Genomic DNA, 26,142 nt, shown 5'->3' with positions numbered 1-26,142 from the left:
TGTAGTTTTGATTTGCATTTCTCTAATGATTAGTGAAATTGAGCATCCTTTCATGTGTTTGTTGGCAGTCTGTATATCTTCTTTGGAGGAATGTCTGTTTAGGTCTTCTGCCCATTTTTGGATTGGGTTGTTTGTTTTTTTGATATTGAGCTGCATGAGCTGCTTGTACATTTTGGAGATTAATCCTTTGTCAGTTCCTTCCTTTGCAAATATTTTCTTCCATTCTGAGGGTTGTCTTTTTTATGGTTTTATAGTCTTGTTTATGGTTTCCTTTGCTGTGAAAAAGCTTTTAAGTTTCATTAGGTCTCATTTGTTTATTTTTGTTTTTATTTCCATTTCTCTAGGAGGTGGGTCAAAAAGGATCTTGCTGTGATTTATGTCATAGAGTGTTCTGCCTATGTTTTCCTCTACGAGTTTTATAGTGTCTGGCCTTACATTTAGGTCTTCAATCCATTTTGAGTTTATTTTTGTGTATGGTGTTAGGGAGTGTTCTAACTTCATTCTTTTACATGTACCTGTCCAGTTTTCCCAGCACCACTTATTGAAGAGGCTGTCTTTTCTCAGCCTCACATTTAATTGTGTTGTGTTGGGTTGGAAATTACATTATCTATCAGAATTACAGCAACATCTATTCAACATTACTTATGGTATTTGGTTATGATTTATATCCTTGGCCACGGTTTATGTATCATATAAGATTTAGCATAATTTCCCTGCATTTCTGTTCCTCAGAGTAATCCTTGTACTCCTAGCCCCATTGCTTCATAACTCTTTTTTAATCTGCTGGAAAGCGTGGGGAATGATTTGGCAATACAACTGTATAATACAGATTGTATTGGTTTAGATTGTGCACAATGACCAACTACTGGAAAAAAATAATCTATTCTAACCTAAGACACAGGTGTCTTTTAAGTTAATGTGATATAGAAAAAACAGATTTACAAAACCAAACATATTAGATTATTTACTATTCATCTCATAAGGTTTCTTTCCTAAAAGAATAATCACAGGATTTCTTTAAGTATCAACTTCCCCAGGTACATTGGAAGCATGTTTCAATTTTCAACACAAAATACATTTATATGTAACCTTCCAATGAAGCATCTAGGGTAAAAAGTGACGGAAAGATTTTTGGATGTGTACCATAAGGTTAAGCCGCTAATTTAGCAAATTCTTACTTATATTGACAACCATCTTATTGCAAAGTCAAATTTTATAGGATGACAGCAGTTGACGCAATGCACAGTATAAGCTTTCTACCAGCCAAATCCCACGTTTAATACAGAGTCTCCTGTGCTATTCCCTGAGTCACAGCATCACCACCTTATTGCACAGAATCCCATTATAATAAATACACTTGTGACAACTGGAGCAAGGCAATGAGGTGTTTCTGATGTGCCCTGCTTCCAAGTGGCTTGGGATCCTGCAGCCAAAGGGCACTGCATTCCCTGGCTTCCGGCTTCAGTCAAAGTGCTGAAGTTCCATTAACAGGCTGGAGTCACATGCAGCTGCCTGGGATGGTGCACAGAGCAGGGTGCCTGCCACCTGGTCCAAGTTCATTGACAGCACTGTACAGGCTCTCCCTCAGAGCTGGTCACTGGCAATTTATCTCCAGCCTGAGCTGAAGATCAAACCCAGAGCTCCCAAGGATGTGTCCTTTATTAAAAATAAAACAATTTACATAGCGCTTCTGGAGCTTATGTTACGTCAACGTGACATTTTAGAAAACGTGTCTTTCCATGCTTTCCTGACGTCACATGCACCTAACGACCACTTAGATTTTTCTCTGCCTATGCCTGGCATACAAGCCCAGCAAGCACTCAGATACTTGGGGCCGGATGTACACATGCGAGAATGTGGATAGATTTTTTTACTATCATCATGCCCTCCACCTGCTACTTAGTCGCTGATTACTTATAATTACATTTTTATTTTGTCTGTCCTCAGACCCTTTTTCTCTACTACAGTGCTGTCAGGACTCCTTTAAACCATTGTAATAAGTTCCTCATCTGCTTAAACACAATCATTTTCTAACCTATCACATTGAAACTGCTTGGTCTCTTGCTATAACATGAAAGCCTAACTGCTAGGCAGCTACCCAGCCGCATGTACGGGTATCTTCCCTTGTATCCTGGTCAGCACCTTCACTCTCCCTCATCACCTCTTTGTAATGTAGTTGAAAGAATGCTTAACTGGGGGTCAAAGATAGGGAACCTACTGGCAACCGATCTTGGAGGAGCACTTTTGTTCTCTGATCCTCTCTTGGGAGAGGGATTCCTGAGTTGGCCTGGAAGGTTGGACTAGTTATTGCAGCCCTAAGATTCTTGAAGCCTACGCTTTATCATCTTAACTCCTACTTAGGTTTGTGGGCAAAATATTGGTACTGATATGAAAGGAAAAGTGAAGGAGAAACCACTAAAAACATTATTAAAATCGGTATTACTTCAATCACATAATACTTTAAATAGTTCATTGCTTTAAATAGGTGCTTTAAATAGTTCACATAAACTCTGTGGAGGGCACCCCAAGACACAGGAGAGAAAACTAAGGTTCACAGCTGTCATTGCTTAAGCAGTGCCACACAGATGATGAGAAAGTCAGAACTAGGATACAGGCTTTTGATTCCCAGGTCCCCAAATCCTTTCTCTGGAGATCATGAAGTATCAGAAGCCTTTTCATGATCTTATCTTAGAAGAGATCCTACAAATCTCTCTAAGTATGTAGATGCCTCTAAAATGCTTGAAGTCAGACTTAAAAAAACGAACTCATGATAAAAGAAATTTGTATTCTCACAACTTAAGGATAAAATGTCTTCCAGAACAAAGAAAGACCCACTCTTAATTCATCAATGGAATTAACACATCGAAAGGCAACTCTGTCAGTGGGGGGGAAGGTAGTTAGCTTGGGACAAAGCGGGCAGAAGTCGGCAGAACTGGCTTGCGTGCCTAGCACTCTCCTGGGGATATGTGCCTAGGCTCTGTGTGTTCCTCATGGAAGAGAAAATGAGAAGAGCAGTAATAATAATAACTCAGAACGAAAAATATAATGGTCCAAGTGCTGTCACATTTACATTCATTATTTCATTGCATTTAAAAGGAACTACACTGCCCTGGTTATTTTCCTTTCCTTGCTTTATTTTTCTCTGTAGCATCCATCACCATCTAGCATATTATGTTATTTATTCATGTTGTTGATTGCCTGCCATCAGAATGTAAACTTCATGAAGGTAGGGATTTTTGTCTGTTTTGTTTACTGCTGCTTCCCCAGTGCCTAAAATAATGCTCAGTTCATTATAATTACTTGATAAATACTTGGTAATGAATGAGCTTTCACAATAACCCTAAGGTAGGCACTAGTCTTATCTCATTTTACAGAGAAGCAAACTGTTAAACAGAGTGATTGTTTCCCAAGGTCACAGAGCGCGTAGGTGGTAAAGCCAGGACTTACCCGTGGGATTCAAGTTCTCTTTTACACTCTAGGCTACAGCTGCATGCAATGACGAGGCTGTATCAGCTTATCTGACCCACTAAACATTCAAATCATGCAGCCAACTAACTCCCTTTGCGCCAAACCTCTGCTCATTAAGCAACCTTCTGATTATAATCTGACTTCGCAGGACAAAAATACACCGACCGGCCAGCACACGTGTCTGTCCTGCTTGGAAATTATAATGTATCTTGTTAAATCAATGCATAAGCAGTCTGATGTCTCCACAGCTCTGTCTTTTGACTCTGATTAGCGTATTCCCACCCCAATCCATTCTGTGTGTCCTGATGATATCTAGGATCTGAGCCTGTGAAGTTTAGCACAGGATCTAGAACTTTGTCACCTGGGAAAGGGCCTGTTTGGAGCTCGGTCCCTGAGACACCATCTGGTGACCTGCTGTAGGTCAGCCTCCCCAGGTGGCGGCCCCATATCACTGCATTCCCATCTGATCCGGGATAAGGGATAAAGCATTTTCAGTAAAGCAGTATTCTGACTACAGTTATCCGATATAATTTGGGAATGACAGCAATGAGCAGTAATCGTGAAAGGACGCTTATTGGTATCACACTAAGAGTACAAAAGCAAGCCACAACTTTATTGCGGGGTTTCCTAGCAAGGTTAAACCGGAAACTCTAAGGAAGTCAGAGAATTTTCATGCTTGAACACAGAGGACTTGAGGAAAGGAAAATAAACCATGTCACCATATAGAATGTAAATTAAATTTAAAGCTCAGTAATTCCTGTAGCCTGAGTAACTAACAATATTTTTAATATAAGAATAAGGCATTGTACCTTCCCCAAACATGCAGAAAATCAAGAAATGGCTCCTGCAACTTTAATTACATGAATCATTTTTTTATGAAACTGTTATATTTTTCTTGACATATTGTATCCCCGGACTTAAGATATGGGAATTCAGAGGTAAGAGATCAGAATTTTCATTAAGCACACATGACCTCCCTGAAACGTAAGATTGTTCATGCTTGTTTACCATTATATATATAACTTTACAGTTTTAAATCCCAAAATAAATTTGCTCATCTGTGCATTTATTCTAGAAGGTGAGAAGCAGAAAAGAAGATGTTCTCTATGGAAAATAAGTTGTGAATAATATATACCTTTTACTTAAAGGAATAAAATGTTTTAATTAAAAGGCAAATCTGTCACCTCAAGAATTTAAATCGGATACTTCTTTTTTTTTTTTCTTTTTGCAGTACGCGGGCCTCTCACCCTTGTGGCCTCTCCCGTTGCGGAGCACAGGCTCCGGACGCGCAGGCTCAGAGGCCATGGCTCACGGGCCCAGCCGCTCCGCGGCATGTGGGACCTTCCCAGATCGGGGCACGAACCCGTGTCCCCTGCATCGGCAGGCAGACTCCCAACCACTGTGCCACCAGGGAAGCCCTAAATCGGATACTTCTTAAAAAAACAATTCCATCTAATTAAGATGATGTCACGTGATGAGGGCAGCTAAGGGATGTAGGCACAAGAGTGAGTGTGCAAGAGGAAACCTTCGACAGACTCTGGCCCTATAGCTGCTGCCTGCACAGAAACCATTTCTGAGTTGAGTATTTTTAGGTAATATTGTATTACTCTTGCACATTGTCCAGTTTACCATGAAAACTATAAATTATATGAAACTAGAAAATAAAAATAATACAGAGGATTTCTTTAAAAAGATACAAGAGACATTTATTTTAAATTAATTAACAGCCCAATATCCTCTTTCTGCTTGCTGACAAGGTTTCAGTATTTATGCAACAAATATTTTCCTACATTAGTTGGACTCTTCAGGAAACAGTTTAGTCTGTTTTCCTTGTTCTCTTTGCAGACTTTAAAGACATTGCCCATGTGATGCAGAAAATGTAGTTTCTGCTGGTTTAATGGCTAATTACAGGAACAACGGGGAGATAGGAAAATCCAACTAGATTGCAAATTAAGTCATGAATGGCTATGTGAGCTGTAACTACAATTTCACACCCTGTTGCAACTGTTTCACACCCTGTTTTTAAATAAAGCCTCTGCTGAGACAATTCTTTTTGCTAATTTTAGTTTGATATTTCAATGTTTATTAGGTATCTGTTTTACAGAAAGTGCCTTAATGCTTATGTTGGATTACGCTTATACTGGGTTATGCTTACGTTTTTTCATTAGCAGGGATGTTTTTATTAGGATCCACTCAACTACAGTCCTATCTCTGCTCTATCTTCAAAATAAAATGCATTCTTCTGTTGTTGTTGGAATAACTCAAATACAATCTACCATGCTCTTCTCCAGTATTGTTTTAGAATATCTTTTAGGCTAAGAACACTAAAGAGAATGCAAGTTTCTATGAGAGTATTCTTCCTCCTCTTGTACAGCCCTATTTACGTTCATGGCAGGAGGAAAGCACCCACTTATCTGGGGGGGGGTGTACTTTGCTTAAATGTTTCCTTTTGAGAAAAAACAATAAAAACAATCTATTGATCAGTCACTTCTAAAAAGGATGCCCATATTAATAGTTGCCATAACCATAAGGAAAGAAAAGTCATTTTGACATTTTGCTCATTTTGGAAGAATACATTTTCTGGTTCTATAAAATCAACACTATGACTTCTTTTTCACAGTGAACAGAAAAGGGCATAAAATGACACTTCATCCTACAGAAAACCATATGACAATTTAAACTAGGACTGATTAAAAACAGTGATAGCTAACTGTGGGCTTTAAGGATTATCTGAAACCACAACTTCCCCCAAATTCCCAAGCTATAATGCAGTTCTTGATCTATTGAACTCTGTGGAGTAACTGTAGAGATGTCTATTATACACAGACTGGATGTGCCCAATTTACAACCTTAGATATAGAGTTTTACATCTGAAGGCCCTCTGAGGCAATTGTGTAAAATTCTATATCAAAGATTGTTGGAAATATTGAAAGATTTCATAATGTAAAAACTGCATCAATGTCATTTAAATTGAACAAAATGGTTCTTTACTTTTCCATATACATTTTAACCATCTCCACAAACTTCTTCAACAAATACTGCATGAAAAAAGCATTTTGCACTTTGTCTCATAGATGCAATTTGCCAACCTGATTGATTTCTTTCTGTGTAGCTCACCTGACTTCTACATATTATATATTTTCTCCTTTATTAAAGATGACGTAATCTTAGCTTCTACCACATTCGCATCCACAAAACTACTGAAAAAAAGAGAGATATGCAAAGATGAAGATAGGAAAGGATAGGATTTCACAAAGCAGGTTAGCAACCAAATATAGAAATCTGACAAAAACTCATAATGCAGATAAAGATTAATGAAACGATATTGTACGAAAAGAAGAAATCTGGCAAGTGAACCAAACTAAGACACATACCTGGAAAAAATTAAGAATGAGCAGTAGGGAACCACTTATGTGCTCTGAGAAGACAATGTTACTATGATTTGAACAGATCAAATAATGTGTGTATTGCCAGATGGAGAAATTGCATTCACATGTTAGCCCATGTTTCTATCACTGTTTCTATCTAGACAGTGCCCTTTCACTAATGACATAAACTAACCTCTCTTCCTTCTTAGGTAGTACTTTATCTGAGAAAGAGTAAGAGAGGCAAGAGATGCTGACGTGGGCACTGACCTCAATCTGACTCCACCTTCAGCTCCATTCTTGTTGCCATTTCTCTGCAGACTGGAACTGGCAACCTAATCATAACCAATGGAAGCATGCTTTTCAGTGACTGTTTATGTCTCACAAAGAAAATTTAATTGACACTGTAGGACTACTTGGTGACCATTTGAATTCGCAGGACCTTATAAGAAAGAGAGTGCCATTGCTTTTCTTCAAGGTTGGTGTATGATTCTCTGATCCACCTCTGGCTTCCATGTCTGCCCAGATTCGTGGCTTTGATTATAAAACCACAGAATATCAGGGTTCGAAGGGTCTTTTGATAGTTTAACTCAACTCCCTTGTTTTTCATACAAGGGAGCAAGAGGTTAAGAAACATGGCCAAGCTCTCTCACGTCTCCTAGTCTCTAATTCAGTCTTCCATGTCCACAAGGTTTATTTTAGACTTGCTGGATCCTCTGATCCCAGGTTCTACTTGCATGTGTGCATACTGGAGAGTTATTAAGTATTGGGTGGGAGTAGTTTCCTCATTGTTAGAGGTCTTCAAACACAGTTTAAAGTGTTAAGGTAGATAATAGTTTTTTCTTTTCTTTTTACACAGACGATTACGTTGAGGCAGAGAGGTTAAGCAAATTGCCAAAAGTCACACAGCTAGGAAGCAGCCAAGCTGGGATGTGAACTCAGATAGTCTAATCCCTGTGCTCTTCTTACTATCCCATTTTGCTCACTAGCTATCGTCTGCATTCTTAGGAACCTAAGCTAAGCCACTAGAGATATATCGTTACTTATTTCTTATTCATTTGTTTGTTCACTCAGTCATCCATTCATTCAGCAAGTATTTACTGAGCACCTACTACGTGCCAGCCACTGTTCTGAGTCCTGATGATATAGTAATGATAATGAATAAAAAAAAGTTGTTGCCCTAATGCAGATTATATTATGTATGTATGAGGAAGACATACAATTAAAAAGTAAATATGCAACATAATGTCAGATTGCAATAAGTGTTTGGGGGAGTCAATAAGAAGGGTAAGAGGATTAAGAATGATACAGACAGGAGAAGGGACCCCTTTTGAAAAGGTGACCAGAGAAAGACTCTCTGAGATGGCGATGTTTAAGCAGAAACACGCAGGAAGTGAAAGAATAAGTAGCGTGCTGCGGGCCAAGAGAAAAACAAATGCAAAGGCCCTCAGGTAGAAACAGGCTTGGCGTATTGTGGGAAGAGCAAGGTCAGTGGGGCTGAAGACAATGAATGATTGAGGGGCAGGGGATGGCAAGTGTCAGAGTGTATAGGCCTGGGGAAGGAGTTTGAATTTTATTCTATGTACTTTAGAAAGCCAGCAGAGGGCTCTGAGCAGAGGAGTGACATATTCCGAATCACATTTTAAAAATCATCACCTTGTTCTCTGAGGAATAATCAGTAAAAGGGCAAGTATGGAAGCAGAAAGACTCGTTCAGTGGCACCTGCAGCCGTCTAAGTGAGAGTGGAAGGTTATTTGGACTAGAGTGCTAGAAGTTTTGGGAATAGTAGATTCGTATCTGTTTCACTGGATAGTGTAGATGAAGTACTTTGGTGGAGTGTATGCTGTGTATAAGAGAGATAGAGGAATAAGGAGTCCTAACTTCCAGTTAAGGTTTAAAACTCCTTTCCAATTAACTGCTTAAAAAAACAAAAAAAAAAGCAACAAACGCATGTGCAGAAAATGGGGAATACATCTGTATAATGTGATTGGTCTTTATCTCTTCTTCCAGACAGGGCGGTTCTAATCTAATAGAAGTGTATTTGTCATTCATGAGCCCCTTGGGTCACACCTCAGTGTCTGTTGAGTGATGAGATGACTCACGATGGGGCTTGGTTACCAGAAACACCAGCCATGTGATTTAGAGGGTCGGGGCTTTGAGTCAGCCCAGCCTCCAGGGAGGGGAAGGGGGATGGAGATTGAGTTCAATCATGTGACAAATGTCACAAAAAGTCAACTGTGCCTATCTACTGAAACCCCAACAAAAACTCTGGACACCACAGCTCAGTGAAGCTTCCTGGTTGGTGAACACATCTCTGTTCTAGAAGGAGGATGCACCCTGTTCCACAGAGGGAGGGCACAGAAGCGCTGTGTTTGAAACCCACCCAAATCTCATTTGGCTGTTTCCAATCTAAATCCTTTATAATAAAACTGTAATTTTAAGTATAGTGTGTCTCTGAGTTTTGTGTGTCACTCTAGTGAACTATCAAACATGAAGGGCTCATGGGAAACTCTGAATTTATGGTCAGAGTGCAGGTGGCCTGGGAACACCCAAAGTGCAGCTGGCATCTGAAGTCAGGGGAGCCTTGTTAGGGACAATGGCCCGTAACTTGTGGGGTCTGAGCTAACTCTGGGGGGTTACCACCAGAACTGTATTGCTATAACGACTGGTATCAGAATAGCACCCCAGGTCACCATGGCTGTACCAGACGGAACAGACCTGAGGAGAATGACTTATCCATAGTCAGGTCCTAACGAAAAGGGAGGCCTTTAGTCTCACCAGCACTCGGTACTAAACAGTGAGCAAATTCATGTAACTATTACATGTTAACGCTGATTTACCATGCTAAAAGCTCTTAACATGTTCCTTTAGGTTATTTGAATGAAAATGTAGGATTTTCATTCAAATATCAATAGCTACACTAATAGTTTCAAATAAATCAATCTTTGTTATTACCGTCAGTTAGAAAACATGAATTTCACATATGAGTTCCATGACTCATGTTCAGTTTTGGTCAGCCTACTCTCCTGGACCCCAGTTTTGTTATCATCAGGAACCTCTGGATGGATGGCCCATTGTAATCATACATGGAATGAGGTGGTAACCAAAATTACCGTTTCCCTGCATGATTTGGGGGAAAAAAAAGTATTCTTCTAGTCACCCAAACCTGAAACCTCAGTCTTCTTTTCCTTTCTCTTAAATCCATTGTCAGCTAATAGTTTTCTTCTTTTATGTGTCAGGTAGAATCAGAGAGTGAAAAATCAGGTCTGGAAGGGCCTCAGAGATCAGTGATTTAGTCACTTATTCAATAGATATTTGTTGAGAACCTTTTTATTCCAGAAGCTGTTCTGGGTACTGGGAAAACAGTGAGCAGCACAGTCAAGAGTCCAGTTCCCAGAGAAACAAAGACCAAAGAAAGTCAGCACATTCACAAGGCAAATCATTTCAGTTAGTGGTGAGGACTTTGTAAAGATATAACCGGGTGCTCTTATCAAGGGCCTGGGGTCTTAGTGGTCTTGGCCAGGAATGAGGATCTTAGTTCCTGAAGATAAACATTCCAGGTGAAGGGAACAGCAGGAGACAAGGTTGGCAGAATTGGAAAGCTCAGGGGAAAAGTCAGGGAGGCTGGGCACAGGGAGAGAGGCAGGTGTGGGGGGGCAAGACCGGCCGGTTGCTGGGTGGTGGAACAGGACAACAGCCCATCCTCACTCTTGGTCCAACCTTCGTCCCACCACACCCTTCCTTTTTTTTTTTTTCTTTGCGGTACACGGGCCTCTCACTGTTGTGGCCTCTCCCGTTGCGGAGCACAGGCTCAGGACGCACAGGCTCAGTGGCCAAGGCTCACGGGCCCAGCCGCTCTGCGGCATGTGGGATCTTCCCGGACTGGGAAACGAACCCATGTCCCCTGCATCAGCAGGCGGACTCTCAACCACTGCGCCACCAGGGAAGCCCCACACCCTTCCTTTTTATTCCAGATTCCTGCCATTACATTTTCCATCAGAGCGATGGTCACTGGTTTTCCTTCCTCCAGCCTTTGCCCTTTCATTACATCCTACTATGAACTATATATGATACTCCATTAAAAAGAAACCCATTTAAAACAGTCATATAATTCCTCTACTTAAAAATTGCCAACGTTTCTCATTTGTTTGCAAGATCACGCGGAAACTCCTCATCCTGAACAATGAATTACTGCTACCATTTAGCCCAACCTAATCCGGGGATGGGTCCACCTAGGCTTTAATATCATTACTCGAATCTGCTTCTTTCCTCTACACACAACATTCTGTCCCTAACTTGCAGGAGAGCTCCTCATCTGTAGCTCATCAAACATTGCTATGTGGTGTTATCAACCAACCTTCATGACCACACATTATGCTCTCCGAATTAGGCCCAAGCTTCTGGATGGCTGGGAATTAATCCGTCCTTTATTTGTGCTCTCCTATATGATCTAACCCATTACAACAAACATGGTAGGCACCAAATATAAAAGTTGTTAAATAAATACTAATTTCTTGAGCCTTGAAATGCTATCCTGACCCTCACTCATATATATTTTAAATTTTCATGTAACATTTACTCTGCGTTAGATACTGTATAACTATTAACTTGTTAAGTCTTATAAAAATCCTAGTGGTAGGGCTTCCCTGGTGGCGCAGTTGTTGAGAGTCCGCCTGCCGATGCAGGGGACACGGGTTCATGCCCCAGTCCAGGAAGATCCCACATGCCGCGGAGCAGATGGGCCCGTGAGCCATGGCCACTGAGCCTGCGCATCCGGAGCCTGTGCTCCGCAATGGGAGAGGCCACAACAGTGAGAGGCCCACACACTGCAAAAAAAAAAAAAAAAAAAAAAAAATCCTAGTGGTAGGGATGATTACCCATTTTTCAGATGAAGAAACTGAGACATAAGAAGGTTAAAGTAGCTGCATAAGCCCCCAAGTCCGTGTCTAAACACCATGCCATGCTGTGTCTCTCTCACACACAGCCTCCTTCTAGTAACTCCCTTTGAACACTCCACTCTTATTTCATCCTTGGGTACTTGGGCACAAATGAGTTAGACACTAGAGGACAAAGTGAGGAAGGCATGACCTTCTTAAGTAACAATACATCTTATCATCCTCCAGTAAAATGAGTTATCTTGTTATATATCTGTTGGCACTATGTCTTTGTCTGCTAAAATGATATTTCAAACTGGGTTTAGTGCTTCCAAATGGTACTAGGCGCTCATTCAGGAAACAGGTATTCTCTGAGGCCCTGCGGCACAGGTGTAGCTGAGACAGTGGAAACTTCCCAACCCCCCACTGGAACCACAGTTGAGTTTTCTCTCAGAGGTGAGGCTCCAAGTCTTAGAGGAAAATTCATGGTCTGGTCCTAACCAGTGCTGTCCTCTGGGGAATCCCAGCAGCATGGATGTGTTATCATGTGGACAGCAGACCAACTACCATTTAACAGCCAGACTCCAGCCAGGGTTGGGGGAGGGGTCAGGCCACACACAGTCCTCCCAGTGAATAAAACGGAAACAGTCAAATTCGGACCACTCCAAAATTCCTACCACAACTGCTTCCAGCTTGTAATAGAAAACAAACATTAACATACTCAAAATTTAGTATAAAGAAATTTTAAATATTAGAGTTGTCAGAATTTTAGAACTAGGATGAAGAGACTTTGGAAACCACTTAGATTCTCATTGTGAATGAGGAGTTGATGTGCAGGGCAGTCAAGTCTCTTCTCAAAGTCACAGGTAGAACCAGGGCCAAGGGCCTTTATATCAAAGCATGGTACCCAGCTGGCTAGAGAAAATTCCTGGGTAATTATCTCTTTGTCAAGTTGTAAGTACCTCTGCAAATAAACCACCCCTGAATTTGGCTATTTTTGAATTTCAGATCCTGGTGAACTGGTGTGTTTTTTTTTTTTAATGTCAGTTGTGTTTGAAATGCTAATCAATAATCTCACAGAATGACATAAACAATTTGAATTCTTTCTTAAGAGTTAATAATGACAGCAGGGCACCAATGCAGAAGGATATTCTTTCTAAAGTGAAATGTGTGCTTTGTATTGGAACTCTTTCAAATGTTGGGAAAAAATTAAAAAGGTAATTACATGACTGAAAAATGCTGTTGTTAGTTCTTCAGTTGAAGAAGCCTAAAATGTAGCCTTTGGAAATGAAACACACTTCCTTTGTGGCTCCCTCCACAGAGACAAGGTAAGGGCAAAGCTTGCACCACCCCCCGACCCCAGGGGGAACTTGAAGTAAGCTAGACAAAATCTGTTCTCCCAGCACTTTTTTTTTTTTTTGCGGTTCGCGGGCCTCTCACTGCTGTGGCCTCTCCTGCTGCGGAGCACAGGCTCCGGACACGCAGGCTCAGCGGCCATGGCTCACGGGCCCAGCCGCTCCGCGGCATGTGGGATCTTCCCGGACCGGGGCACGAACCCGTGTCCCCTGCATCGGCAGGCGGACTCCCGACCACTGTGCCACCAGGGAAGCCCCTCCCAGCACTTTTGTTCTGACTCAGTGGCAGCTCCTGCGCTCCTTCCACAACAGCCCTGCCCCGTGTCCTCTCTGCGACTCTCCTGCTGGCATCACACCATACCTCTTTGTGGCAAGATCTGTCCTAAAATCACTTGTCGAACTCAAATGGTTTCAATGGTTCAAGCCATTCAAATGTTTAAGTGAGCTCCTGACTTTCAGTTTAACAAAGGAACAAATGCAAAGGGACTTGAGTGTGAGTCAGGCCACAAGATAGGAAGGTCCTTCTGCCGGGCCTGTCCTGGTGGTAACACTCACTATGTAAAAACTGTGGTGACTTGTTTAGGGTCTGCCTTCTGCTCTAAACAGGAAACTCCGTGACAGGCCACGCCTCTCCTGCTCTCCTCTGCCCACCATTCCAGGGGCTAACGCAGTGCCTAGGACACAGTAGGTAGTATTTATTGAACAAATGAAGTCGACAATTGCCTGACCTCTAAGAGAGACACGATGCTGAATCAGAAAAGGGTTTGAACATTAAAAGGCTTAAGAATGCTCTGAATCTGCAAAACAGTATTTAAATGTAGCCATATTATTTTAAGAGGCCAATACTTTAAGCAGAAGTGGAACGATCAAACGTTTCTTGAGCAATGACCAGGAACCAGACACCACCTTAGGCCCAAGGATGGAGGTGGTTTTGTTGAATACATACAGGGATCCTGGCAAAGAGGGGTAGGATCCCCATTTACAGGTGAGGAAACAAGACTCAGAGCTGGGGTGACTTACCTTAGTTGCTATTATTTCTGAAATCCCCTTAAAAGTAACTGATTCCACAAACAGGACATTACGTGACTTATCTTTGAAATACAAGTGCTAAATCACTTTTGTAAAATTCAGCAATTATTTTTCAGTAATTCCCTTAGATAAAACTAGTCCAAAATCCTATGGAAACTAGCTTGCCTGATAACCTTACCTAACACAAGAGTAGTGTTTCAGCTTAATTGCCATCTTGACTAATTACTCACGATGTGGCACAGGCTATGCTGGCCTATTAAAAACCATTAGACAGAAGCTGTGTGGCTTTACAGTATATAGTTCTCATTCCCACAACTTACATTTTGATGGCATCTGTTACTCTCTGGAAGAAAGCCAGAATTTCTGAGTAAAATGTATCAGTCCTAACAATGTGAACGTTATTATTCCAGAAAGCCAACTGAGAATTGAACAAGATCTTACAGTAATGACTAGAACTTTGAAACAAGAATTTTCATTGGCACAGTGGGAAGAAATCTTTTTATCAAGGTTATGAGAATCAGAGATGTGAGCATCTCTTTATAAGCTTCAAACAAATGCCTTAGGATGGGTCACCATTTCAGAGAGGCTTCTATAGATTGAACAAAGCCCAAATCACTTTGCTCTAAACATTTGGGTTTGCGGCATAATTCCACACTAAAACTTATTAATCAGTGTTGGGTTACAGGATATCCACATATTGACCAAAACACTTCTGCTGGCTGATGAAAAGTTAAAAATCGTCTTTCGGAGTCCTCCTATGAAAATTGTTTTTCTCCTTTCTGGTTCTACTTTTTGATGAGTAAAATCTGGGTGGTAGGACCTACACATTATTATTCTCATTAGTTGTTATTATCAGTATTAAATAACAGTTACAGTTTCGTGTCCGTCTGTCTAAGAGCGTGTTTCTCTGATTTACTCACTCTGTATAGTTTCCCTTGGAGCACTTCATCCAAGTCTGTGATTTCAGCTATCAAGTATACTCCAGTGGTGTATAAATTTTATGATCATTTAACCAATTTTTATTCAGTATCTACTAGATACCAGCCGCTGCGCTATGCTCTGGAAATCCTCCCCCTGTGGCAGCTGATCTTTTCTAACTCCTTGTGGGAACTGGAGACCCATCTATTCAGTTTCTTATTGGACATACGCACTTAGACACGCAAATTGTTCCTGCGCACGTGGACACTGATATCATCACATCTCCTCAGCTGGCCCTTGAGGAACTCCTAGGAGTTGGGTTGGGCCCCACTGCTCAACCCAGCACCCCCAACTGTCTAAGGCCAGAGACTGAAACCTCTCTGCTCTTGCCTTCGGTGAGTCTTCTGCCTGAATCATTTCACACTCATCACTTCCTCTCAATCCGCAGTGGCATTTCATACCAGCTCTCATCACTGTTGCTAGGAAATGAAATCTTTCTACCCGTTTTTTTCTTTTTTTCCTTGCTCCAGGAAGGCCCCCCTGAATACGTTTCCTACACTGTTATGCAACATACTTTCTAAAGTGCACATCTGACCTTGTCTCTTTGGTTTAATATCTCTGAAGGGCTTCCCTTAGCTTTCGGGGTAGACTTGCGAGCACACGAGGACCTTGTGATCAGGCTCCTAGTTACATTTCCTCCTGGACAGCTTCACTCTCTCCCTAGACAGGCTGACCTGCTCCCTCCTCATTTACTGACTCAGCCAAGCATCCAGGCCTGACCCTGTGAAGCCTCCCTGCCCAGGCTGTCTGCTCTGCAGCAGGCTCCACAGCTGCACTGGGCCATCACCACCCTTTATTTGATTGCTCTGCTGTATTTCACCAATGTTTCCTGAAGGAAGCTACGGTATTCAGCCTCAACCTTGAATCCCTAGGCAGCCCAGTGCTTGGGGCACAGTAAGCACTCAGACTGTGAGCCTGCGTTTATTGGATGAACAAATCTTGAACCGATGGAAAAAGATTTATTGGTTTGCAGTTTTAAGGCATTCTGGATCATACCTCAACTATTGCAGCTTAAAAACTAAGGATTCTAGTTCCTTAAAATACGTGTTGGAGAAGCAGAAAGAGATTTCCTCCTTCCAAAGGATGTCTTTTGGTTAGGGTTTGGGGTTTTTTGCCCTCCCTTTTCTCCAACACTGAACTTACATATATTTGACCTTAGTCGTTCTACTTGATTCTTCACTAGGAAATGGAATAGCTAAAGGTAAAATCATATACAAAGGTGCCAGAAAAATGTGTGTTTGGATCCTGGTTCAAGCCCTATTTACTGAGAACCTTGGATAAGTAATAAGCTTCTCTGAGCCTCAATTAACATAAAATGGGTATAATTAAATAGGATAACATGCAAAGCTGCTAGCACATAGTATACACTGAATTAGTTTTCTTTCTTTTTCTCTGCTTACACTTTCCCTTAAAGATACACACTTCAGGGCTTCCCTGGTGGCACAGTGGTTGAGAGTCCGCCTGCCGATGCAGGGGACATGGGTTCGTGCCCCGGTCCGGGAAGATCCCACATGCCGCAGAGCGGCTGGGCCCGTGAGACATGGCCGCTGAGCCTGCGCGTCCGGAGCCTGTGCTCTGCAACGGGAGAGGCCACAACAGTGAGAGGCCCGCCTCCCGCAAAAAAAAAAAAAAAAAAAAAAAAAAAAAGATATACACTTCACCTGGAATATATTCCTCTCCATCCCTTCTGACAAAATCCTCATTTTTTAAGGTCCAACTGTCCTCCTAATCTCTGTGTAGTTGTCCCTGGAGCCTTCGGCCAGAAAGGGCTGTCCTGTCAGCTGGGTTCCAGTGCCTCAATGTCTTATTTACTTTGTTCAACAGATCTATGCTGAGTGTCTACTATGTGTTGGGCATTAATTTAGGGGCTGGGAATCAGCAGTGAACGAAACAGATGTGTAAATGCCTGAGTCGTAGTGGAGAGGAATAAACATGTCAGTAAGTATAAAAACAGTATTAGGTCAGATGAATATAACTGCTCTAATGGGTAACAGGAAAGGAAGTAACGAGAATGGGGGTGTCAGGGAGGGGGCCAGGCATGGAGGGAGCTTGGGGACAACAACTGCAAATGGAAGGCATCCACACACCAAGGTACTGACCAGGGAAAAGTGTGGCATTTTCGATAAAAAGAAAAGGGCCAATGTGGTTGAACTGTCGTGGGCTAAGGAAGGTGGGATGGAATGGAATTGGTGAAGTAGGCTGAGGCCAGATGGCATAAGAGGGCCACGGGGAAGAGTCTAAATTTTATTCCAAGTACCACTGAAGGGTTTTAATAAATCAGGGGTGTACTGGTATAATTTGTTTTACGATTTCTCCAGCTACTGTGTGTCTGAACGTCTATTATCTCTCTCATGGGAGTTCTGATTTGCACTATAGTTTCTGGTGAATATACCTGTCTTTTCTATCACACTGTGGTTCTGGAAGGGCAGTGATGATGTTTTACTCTTGTTTCCATCAGTGCCTCATGCATAGTCTCCCCAGTAAATGCTTGTCAAATTAAATGGAAATGTCCTGTTCCTTCTTTCTTGCCTGCAATTGTAATAATTGTCATTGTAACCCTTCTAACCTTTGCAGGAAACTTGCAGCTGCCAGCTAGATCTGAACGAGGACAGTTTTCATATCTGTATTCCTCTCAGGCCTTCCTGCCATTGTAGGCTTCTCCGCTGACTTCCTGTCTCCCGGCCAGGTTACTCCCAGCCCCGGCCTGCAGGGCGCGTTTGTGGTCCCTCTTCTGTAGAGCGTGAGGTTTGTGCTGGGCACCCGCCCTCACAGGAAGCATCGCTGCTAGCTTTACACGACTAACAGCATCATCGCAGGACAACAGCACGCGTGCTGGCCACTTGCATGTCTCCTGCACGTAACCGACACAGCATCCCCTTCTGCTGGTTGTGTCCTCCCTAAGCCTCGGTTTCCTCATGTGTAGAATGGGGATAATCACACCAGACTGCCTCCCGGGGTTGATACAAGGCCTTTAAAGAGATCATGCATGTCAAACTGCACAGCATCCAGCAGATAGCACTCATCGAATGTCTATTTATATTAGTCGTAGTGCTGTTTCTGTTTTTTAAAGATTTTTTTGATGTGGACCATTTTTTAAAAGTCTTTATTGAATCTGTTACAATATTGTTTCTGTTTTATGTTTCGTTTTTTTGGCCGAGAGGCATGTGGGATCTTAGCTCCCCGACCAGGGATCAAACCTGCATCCCCTGCATTGGAAGGCGAAGTCTTAACCACTGGACCGCCAGGGAAGTCCCATTAGTCATAGTACTGTAGTATGCACGTTGATTTAATCCTGGTAGCAACTCTGCAAGGGAAGTCTTGTTATACACAGGGTCAATATTCAGCTGGTTTGCATAGATGTGCCTACACTAGTTGCTAAAACTGTTGCAGTATCTCCCAGTTGCCAAATTACCTGCTGTCCCAAGCCCTCTAAATCCCGCTCCCCGACTCCATGACCCTGCAGCCTTCTCTGCCCACGTTCTTTCCCTGGGATCCCTACCTCCCCCTTCTCCCCACGATCTGGCAGCTAATGGGACAGGGTCTGGCACAGCAGGAGGCCTCCAGGTTCCAGACAATTCCCCTTATTCTATTCCGAGTGCTGTCTGATTACACTTCCTTCATTGATGGGTAATGTGAAGTACAGAGAGAATACGTCGTCCTCGATCTTATAAATGGGAATCCTAGGAAGTCACACTTCAGAATCCGATGCCCCGGTGCCTTCCTTGATGCTGAGCTCCTCCTTAGACACTGATTAGAAAAACTAACAAGAGCCACTTTAGCTTCTTGAACTTTGAGGACTATTACCCGGACACCAGCAGATTCAGTTTCTGATCAATTCAGGAAGCAGTCAATGACATCTGAGAGTCCCCGCCTCAAGTGCCTGCCCTCGACCTTATTCCCCACCCCACTTCCATCCGAATCTCATTTAAAACAATTTGGCCCAAATCCTTCCACCCTCACGTCCGGCGCTGAGGACAGTCTTTGAGATGAAGACTCCGTGTACAGCCACACCGTTAAATAGTCACCATTTCTATCTCTATTTTCAAAATAAGAAGAGAATTAGAAAGACGTTAACTTGCACAAATACGTGGTAACTCATGGATTATAGTACGAATACTAAATAGGAAATTAGGATAATGTATAGGATAGGTCCCACAACAAAAATGAAATCCAGAGTTGGGAATGGAAAAAGATCCCTCTTAAACTGAAGACACATGTCTGGATTTAAAATGTGGACAGTAGAGGTGGCATCTCCTTGAATGTAGACATCTCCTTCTTAATTGTACATTCTGAAGCTACAACCTCCCGCCCCCAGCTTGCCTTGAAATGTAAGCATTTTAAAAGTGTCTTATTATGTTCTAACGTCTTTAAAATAGGTTTTCAAGATTGAGCAGTTACATAATTGGCTTAATTAGATTCAATTACACAATTAGCGTAAATTGGAAATAATAGGATCAGAACATATAATTTCATAATTATGGCACATGACAATAAGGCAGAAATTAAGTTGGCCAACAGTGCTAATGCAGGAGGGGTACATACAAATCTTAGAAGACTTGATGTCTTTCATGAGCCCAAATATATCCTCCCTCCAACAGTTACGGCTCAAAAATACGGTTTAACTAAACGAGATTGATTTTGAGTTCCAGACACAGAAAACAACATCTGGAAAATTCTTAGCTCTCTTCCTTCCTTCTGGGTGACTACATTTCTTTTCTATCTCATTAAAAGGACAATCCCTCTCTTTCTGAGGCCTTAATAGATTATGCAAGGAAGAATTCATTCTGAAGGGTGAATTATGCTGAACAACCCACCAATGCGCATGCTTGCCCCTCTGCTAGGACAGCAGCTTCAGAGGCACTCCTGAGGATTTGTGCATATATGGGATGGGTCAGCCTTCAGAAATACTGAGAGACGACAGAGGGATTAAATTACCTGTCTCTCAAATCAGCCATCCGACTTTTAATATTGCATTCATTATACTTGGTTCAGGTGGCCTAACATCCCTGCTGCATCTTTATCTTCCGATTTTAAAAGAGGGGAAAGATGACATTTGCCTAATGAGAAATTCATGTTCTCAACTCCTGCAGCTATTTTGGTGTATCTTTCCGTAAATTATGTCCAACTACCAGAGGGCTAAGAATAAACCGTTCATTTGTTAATTCACTCATTATTTTATTTACTCATTGAATAAATGTTTTGAGCTTCCTGAGGGAAGGGATTACTTCTTATTTATCCTTACGTATCAAACCCATAGCACAGCTGCTAGCATATAAGAGGCACTCAGTGTCTATCGAACTGCTTTTAATATATATTATAGCTATCATCTGCCCTGGTCTTACACAGAACAAAAGCTACTCTATTCCTGGTTGTGGCCTTCAAGAAACTTACAATTATTTTTTGTGTCACGACAATTATTATGTTAACAAAAACATGAGTTAATTGGTACAACCATTATGGAGGACAGTATGGAACTTCCTTAAAAAACTAAAAAGATAGAACTACCATATGATCTAGCAATCCCACTCCTGGGCATATATCCAGAGAAAACTATAATTTGAAAAGACACATGCACCCCAATGTTCATAGCAGCACTATTTACAATAGCGAGGACATGGAAGCAACCTAAATGCCCACCGACAGATGAATGAAGATGTGGTATGTATATATATGTGTGTGTGTGTGTGTGTGCGCGTGTGTGTATCTGTACACACACACACACGATGGAATATTATTCAGTCATAAAAAGAATGAAATAATGCCATTTGCAGCAACATGGACGGACCTAGAGATTATCATACTAAGTGAAGTAAGTCAGACAAAGACAAATATCATAGGATATCACTTATATGTGGAATCTAAGAAAATGGTACAAATGAACTTACAAAACATAAACAGACTCACAGACTTAGAAAACAAACTTATGGTTACCAGGGTGGAAGGGGAGGGGAGGGATAAATTGGGAGACTGGGATTGACGTAAACACACTACTATATATAAAATAGATAACTAATAAGGACCTACTGTATAGCACAGGGAACTCTACTCAATACTCTGTAATGGCCTATATTGGAAAAGACTCTAAAAAAGAGGGGATATATGTATATGTATAACTAACTCACTTTGCTGTACAGCAGAAACTAACACAACATTGTAAAGCAACTATAATAAAAATTTAAAAAACAACCCCCCTCCAAAAACATGAGTTAAATTGTCCCAGCTGACATCACTATGATGTCCACAAAGAATTTTTAGTCAAGAGTCAAATAAGTAGAAGAACTTAAACGTGCCATGTGCTAAAATGAGAAACTGGTCCCCACAAAGCCATGGTCATGGGGCATGGTCAGCCAGGGTCTGGGTCGCAGCCCAGTACACCAGCACACGTGGGCAGTTCTCTGAACACACATGTGGTACCTGTCCTTCCAGGTACCTCTGGTTTTGATCCCACTGTTTGTCAAATTAAGTACTAAATATTCCCAAAGGTCCTGAACATACCTCGGCAAACGAACAACTGAAAATGTCTCCAAAGTCTTAGAGAAACCTCTAAAAGCCTTGGGCATTTTTTCTAATGATCTCTATTTTGTTTGTTCCTCTTCAATATCATCCTATGAGTAATGGGAGAGGCAAAGGGGCTTAGCGATGCTCACAGGCCATTACTAGCACAGGCTGCGGGACTTATCCTCTTAGACCCTTTCCTCCTAGTTTATTGGATTCTCTTTCATTACTTTTACTTTTCTGCATGATCCTTTCTTTTCTGTCTCTTACTTTCTGTCCCCAATAAATACTAGCTCAAAATATCAATTCTCTTATCAAAAATGAGAGTTTGTTTGCCAGAAGAAAATATATTCCCCAAATGCCTTGATCTATTCACATCTCCCCTAACAATGTCCCAGAAGAGGTTTTGTGATAATTCAAAGACTCAGACAGTGGATAGTCCAACAGCCTGGTGTAGGGTTTGAAGGCAGGGGTGAGGAAGTTTTAAGCTTCTGTTAATATTTCAGGGTCTTGATCCTGTCACTACAGGGATGTAGAGGCACAAATGTATTTCCTAAGATTCTAACCCCTAGAAGCTATATATTAACTTATTTAAAATGTATGTTTTAATGCACATTAGTCTAAATATTCCTTATGGGACCTAGTAGTAAAGAATAAAGTTGAAGTATTGGAGGCGAAAAAATATACAGAGGGAGAAACATCCCCAAACTTGTTATATTCTTGTTTTTCTCATTTTACCAGAAGACAGGAAACATTTTCTAAGGGCCTCTAGGTACAAACCAGGCTTAAAGTGTGTAGAATTCAGATGAGTTGTTTTGTGAACAAATATGAAGAACTTCCTTATTTTGTTTTGCATAAATCCTTGAGGGTAAAAGCTATGTCAATTATGAAGAATTAAAAACTTCTTCTAAAGCTCTCCTGGTTTAAGCACTTAAATCAACTTGGTAAATGCACCTATTTTTAAGGACCAAAAATTAAAGTGGTAGCAAAATGGAAGTTTTCCTACCAAACTGTTAAGAGTAGTTACCTCTGACCTGGAGGGAGAGAAAATGTAGTCTTTGAATTGAGCCACAGACATGCTTCAACTTGCCATGTGCTCTAAAATCTTCTCTCTCTAGGAGGGTCAAGATTAGGAGGCCATAATCTCCAAGGAGTCTGGAGTAACAGATTTTCCAAACTGGGTTCATCAACTACAGATTTTTAGAAGTTTTCCAAAAAGGCTATTTCAGTAAATGAACACTCTTACCGGCAAGTGACTTTTTGTTTCCATCCTTCCAAAGCTTAATATCTCTCTTTCTTCTCCTGCCCATTAAAATCCAGGACCAGTGCCTGTTCTCTTGGGTGTGCACTGCTTGGATGAGAATGAGACAGTTCATGTTGCAATAAGTTTGTGGGTCTCCTCCCTCCTGTCCTGGTTCTGGAGAGAGTTCTGACAGGAGAGGATGGATAGACACACGGATCAGTATGTCTTAAAAATTCAAGCACGAGAGCCCGGCAAAATGCAGGTCTTAATGTGAAAGCTAAAGATGGGTCAACGTTTTTGCAGCAGTCTTCTCTCACAGTGAAAGTCACCTGGTGATTTCCTTATCACAAAATCCAAAGGCTTGGACCTGTCTCCTCTTTGCAGCAACTGATGCTGTGAACTCTGACACGGAAATACTCGTCTCTTGGCTTCTAACACGCTCCATCGCCTGGTTCTTCTTCTACCCTTTTCAGTGTCTTCTTTTCTACTTATTTTACTTGTCTTTCTCTTTTTTCCTAAATGGGAGATTCCCCCAGGTTGTGTCTCTGGCTTTCTCTTCTCCTCTCTCTGCATTTCTCCCTTCTCCCGCCTCTTGCTAACCTGAAGGCTTCAACTGTCATTCCATGTGGACGATGCCACTGAAAACTGTCAATTACTGAGTATCTACCATGAGCTGGACACTTTAAAAAAATATTTATTTTACTTTATTTATTTCCTTTATTTTTGTGGCTGTGTCGGATCTTAGTTGAGGCACACGGGATCTTAGTTGAGGCACACGGGATCTTAGTTGAGGCACACATGTGCGATCTTTCATTGCTGCACGCAGGCTCTCTCGTTGAGGTGCACAAGCTCAGGAGTTGTGGTGCGCGGGCTTAGTTGCCCCACGGCATGTGGGATCTTAGCTCCCCGACCAGGGATCGAACCCTCGTCCCCTGCATCGGAAGGTGGATTCTTTACCCCTGGACCACCAGGGAAGTCCCGAGCTGGACACTTTTTACATGTCATCTCACTGATCTCACACCAATTTTCTGCCTTTTAGGTGAGGAGGCAGAATCTCAGGGAGGTTTGAAGACTCACCCGAGACATCAAGACCACACAGCAGACGTGCTAGAGCCAGTGTTGGAGTTCAGATCTTTCTGGCTGTAAGGCCCACGCTGTTGTCACTACACCGGCCCTCCTAACCCATGACTCGGCCTCCGGTCTCATTTCAAAATCCACAAGTCTTCTCTGACTGGTTTCTCCTCCTAACAGAGGCTTTCTGAAACCGTTCACCACCTTTCTCCCAATGACCCGGCTCACAGTGGCGGGAGTCTCTGTCTCATCTCGCGGTCCTCCCCTTGCCCCGCTTCTCCACACCCACCTCCTAATCTCACCAGCTGCCAAATGCTACCTCTGACTTCATCTTTCCCTTCTCCCAACCAGCCGACACACCACTTCCTGAGCACTGTTCCCCAGGCCACATTCTTCCCTTAGGTAAAATCTTCGGTGGCTTCCCACTGCTGAGAGAAAATAACGTCCAAATATCTACACTTCTTGCTCAAAAGTCCAATCTACTTTTTGGGTCATATCTCTCAGAACTTCCTGACACGTAAACTGTGTACCAGTGAAACCGGTCAACTAACTATCCCCTGAGTGTCTGAATGTCCCATCTCTATGCTTTTGTTCAGGTTGCTCCTTCTTATAGGAACTCACTCTGAATCCAGCAGACACTCCCCATCTGCACAAACTCTACCCCGTCTCATGTAATGCACACGCAGACACACACACACACACACACACACACACCCCGATTCCCCTCCACCACCTTCCAGTTGGATGTCACTTTACATCTTTAAGCCTTCCCAGACTTCCATCTGTTCCACTCTTGGGAAACTTAGCCTGTTCTACTTTGGGTTTATTGCCCCCCCTCCTCTTCTTAGTAAGCTCTAAATCCCTTGGCACAGAAGGGACATTTCAGACTCCTCTGCGTATTCCCTGCAATCTTTTAGTCCAAGGGACATAATGGATGCCTGCCAAATACATATTAATTCAATTTAGTCAAACTTCGGTAAAATCTAGCAGTGTGAGGTCACATTTTAAATGCAATGCTGTACAGGATTCTCCCCTAGCAAGAAGAAACAAAATGTTTCACACAGTCTCTGAGCATCTTGAGATCAAGACTGTTTAAATGATGACTATGAGTGCATAGCCTCAAAATGATTACCTTTTTTCCTAATGTAGAAGGGAGAGAGGGCAGAAAAGGATTTGTGGAGAAAAAGAAACAATGTTAGGTTCTGTCCACTGTCACATGAAGAATGGAGAGAAAATAACTTACAGTAGAATGCACGTCAATAAGATAGGATGGCAAATGCTGAATGATAAAAATTCAATTTACGTGTAGCTCTCCTGTGACACAAAAATATTGTCAGGTAAGGTAAACTACTGCAATATTAACCTGTACTTAGTGAGATGTTAGCCTCTGAAAATGTTCTTTGGTTTTTCCCTATATTGTGTTTATGTCTTCCTAAGTGGATGATAAGTTCGCAGAGGGGAAGACATAGACCCACCGTTACCCGGCTCTTCTGACACTTTGGTGTTTACTAAATGTTATCTTTGGGATTGAGCATCAAAGAGGGTCATGACTCTTCTAAGGTCTCATTCCCAAAGAGTTATTAACACAATTTTGGAGGATGATTTTTGAGAAGATATCCAATATATGGCTATGTTTATACACAAGAATTTATATCAGATTCAATGATACTCACTCCCTAATTGTGTGTCATGGATACAAGAAAGTTGTAACTTTGACTTCTCTTTAAGCCTGTTAGTTTTAATCTTCTATGAAGCAGAAGAAAATTCAAATCATGGACAACCACGCCCTCTGTGCAATGCTACTGATCTTAAGGAGGAGTTACGAGCAACTGGATGCAGCAAGGTCAGTGCAAATCCATCACCAACACCAGTCAATCTATCCAAAATGTGTGCTGACAAAAAGCCAGTGCTCTCCCATTGGGACTGAACATTATCCTCTCCCCGAACGCAATTTAATTGCTTAAATCCTTAATTTCTGCAACTCAAGGAATTTCTTAAAGTATGAATCTCCTTTTGCCAATGGCAAAGTTCCAGGTGTGGGGAATTGAGACATTAGTGATGACAGGAGGCATGAGGTCGGAGGATGACAGACAGGACTGAATTCACTGCACAGAGAATTCTCCAGGAAATACCATCTGCACACCTGAGGCTTAGATTTGGTGTGTATAACCAAGAAGTCCACTAGGAACCAATGATTTAGCCAGGATAGGGGCTCTTCAATGACTGCCAGTCCTATTTAAAAGTTAACAAAATGATTGCTAGAA

General features: G+C 41.9%; 1 protein-coding gene across 2 annotated transcripts in view; it reads right to left on the bottom strand.

Moving 5' to 3' along the window:
• ITPR2 (inositol 1,4,5-trisphosphate receptor type 2) overlaps nt 1-26,142 on the bottom strand; it is a 530,755-nt gene that overhangs the window by 27,521 nt on the left and 477,092 nt on the right. The gene's annotated exons all lie outside the window — the stretch shown is intronic.

This window comes from Phocoena sinus, chromosome 10, assembly GCF_008692025.1.
Source record: "Phocoena sinus isolate mPhoSin1 chromosome 10, mPhoSin1.pri, whole genome shotgun sequence".
Classification (NCBI taxonomy): Eukaryota; Metazoa; Chordata; class Mammalia; order Artiodactyla; family Phocoenidae; genus Phocoena; species Phocoena sinus.
Note: the sequence above shows the minus strand (reverse complement) of the source record. Positions and strands in the feature narration are given on the sequence as shown.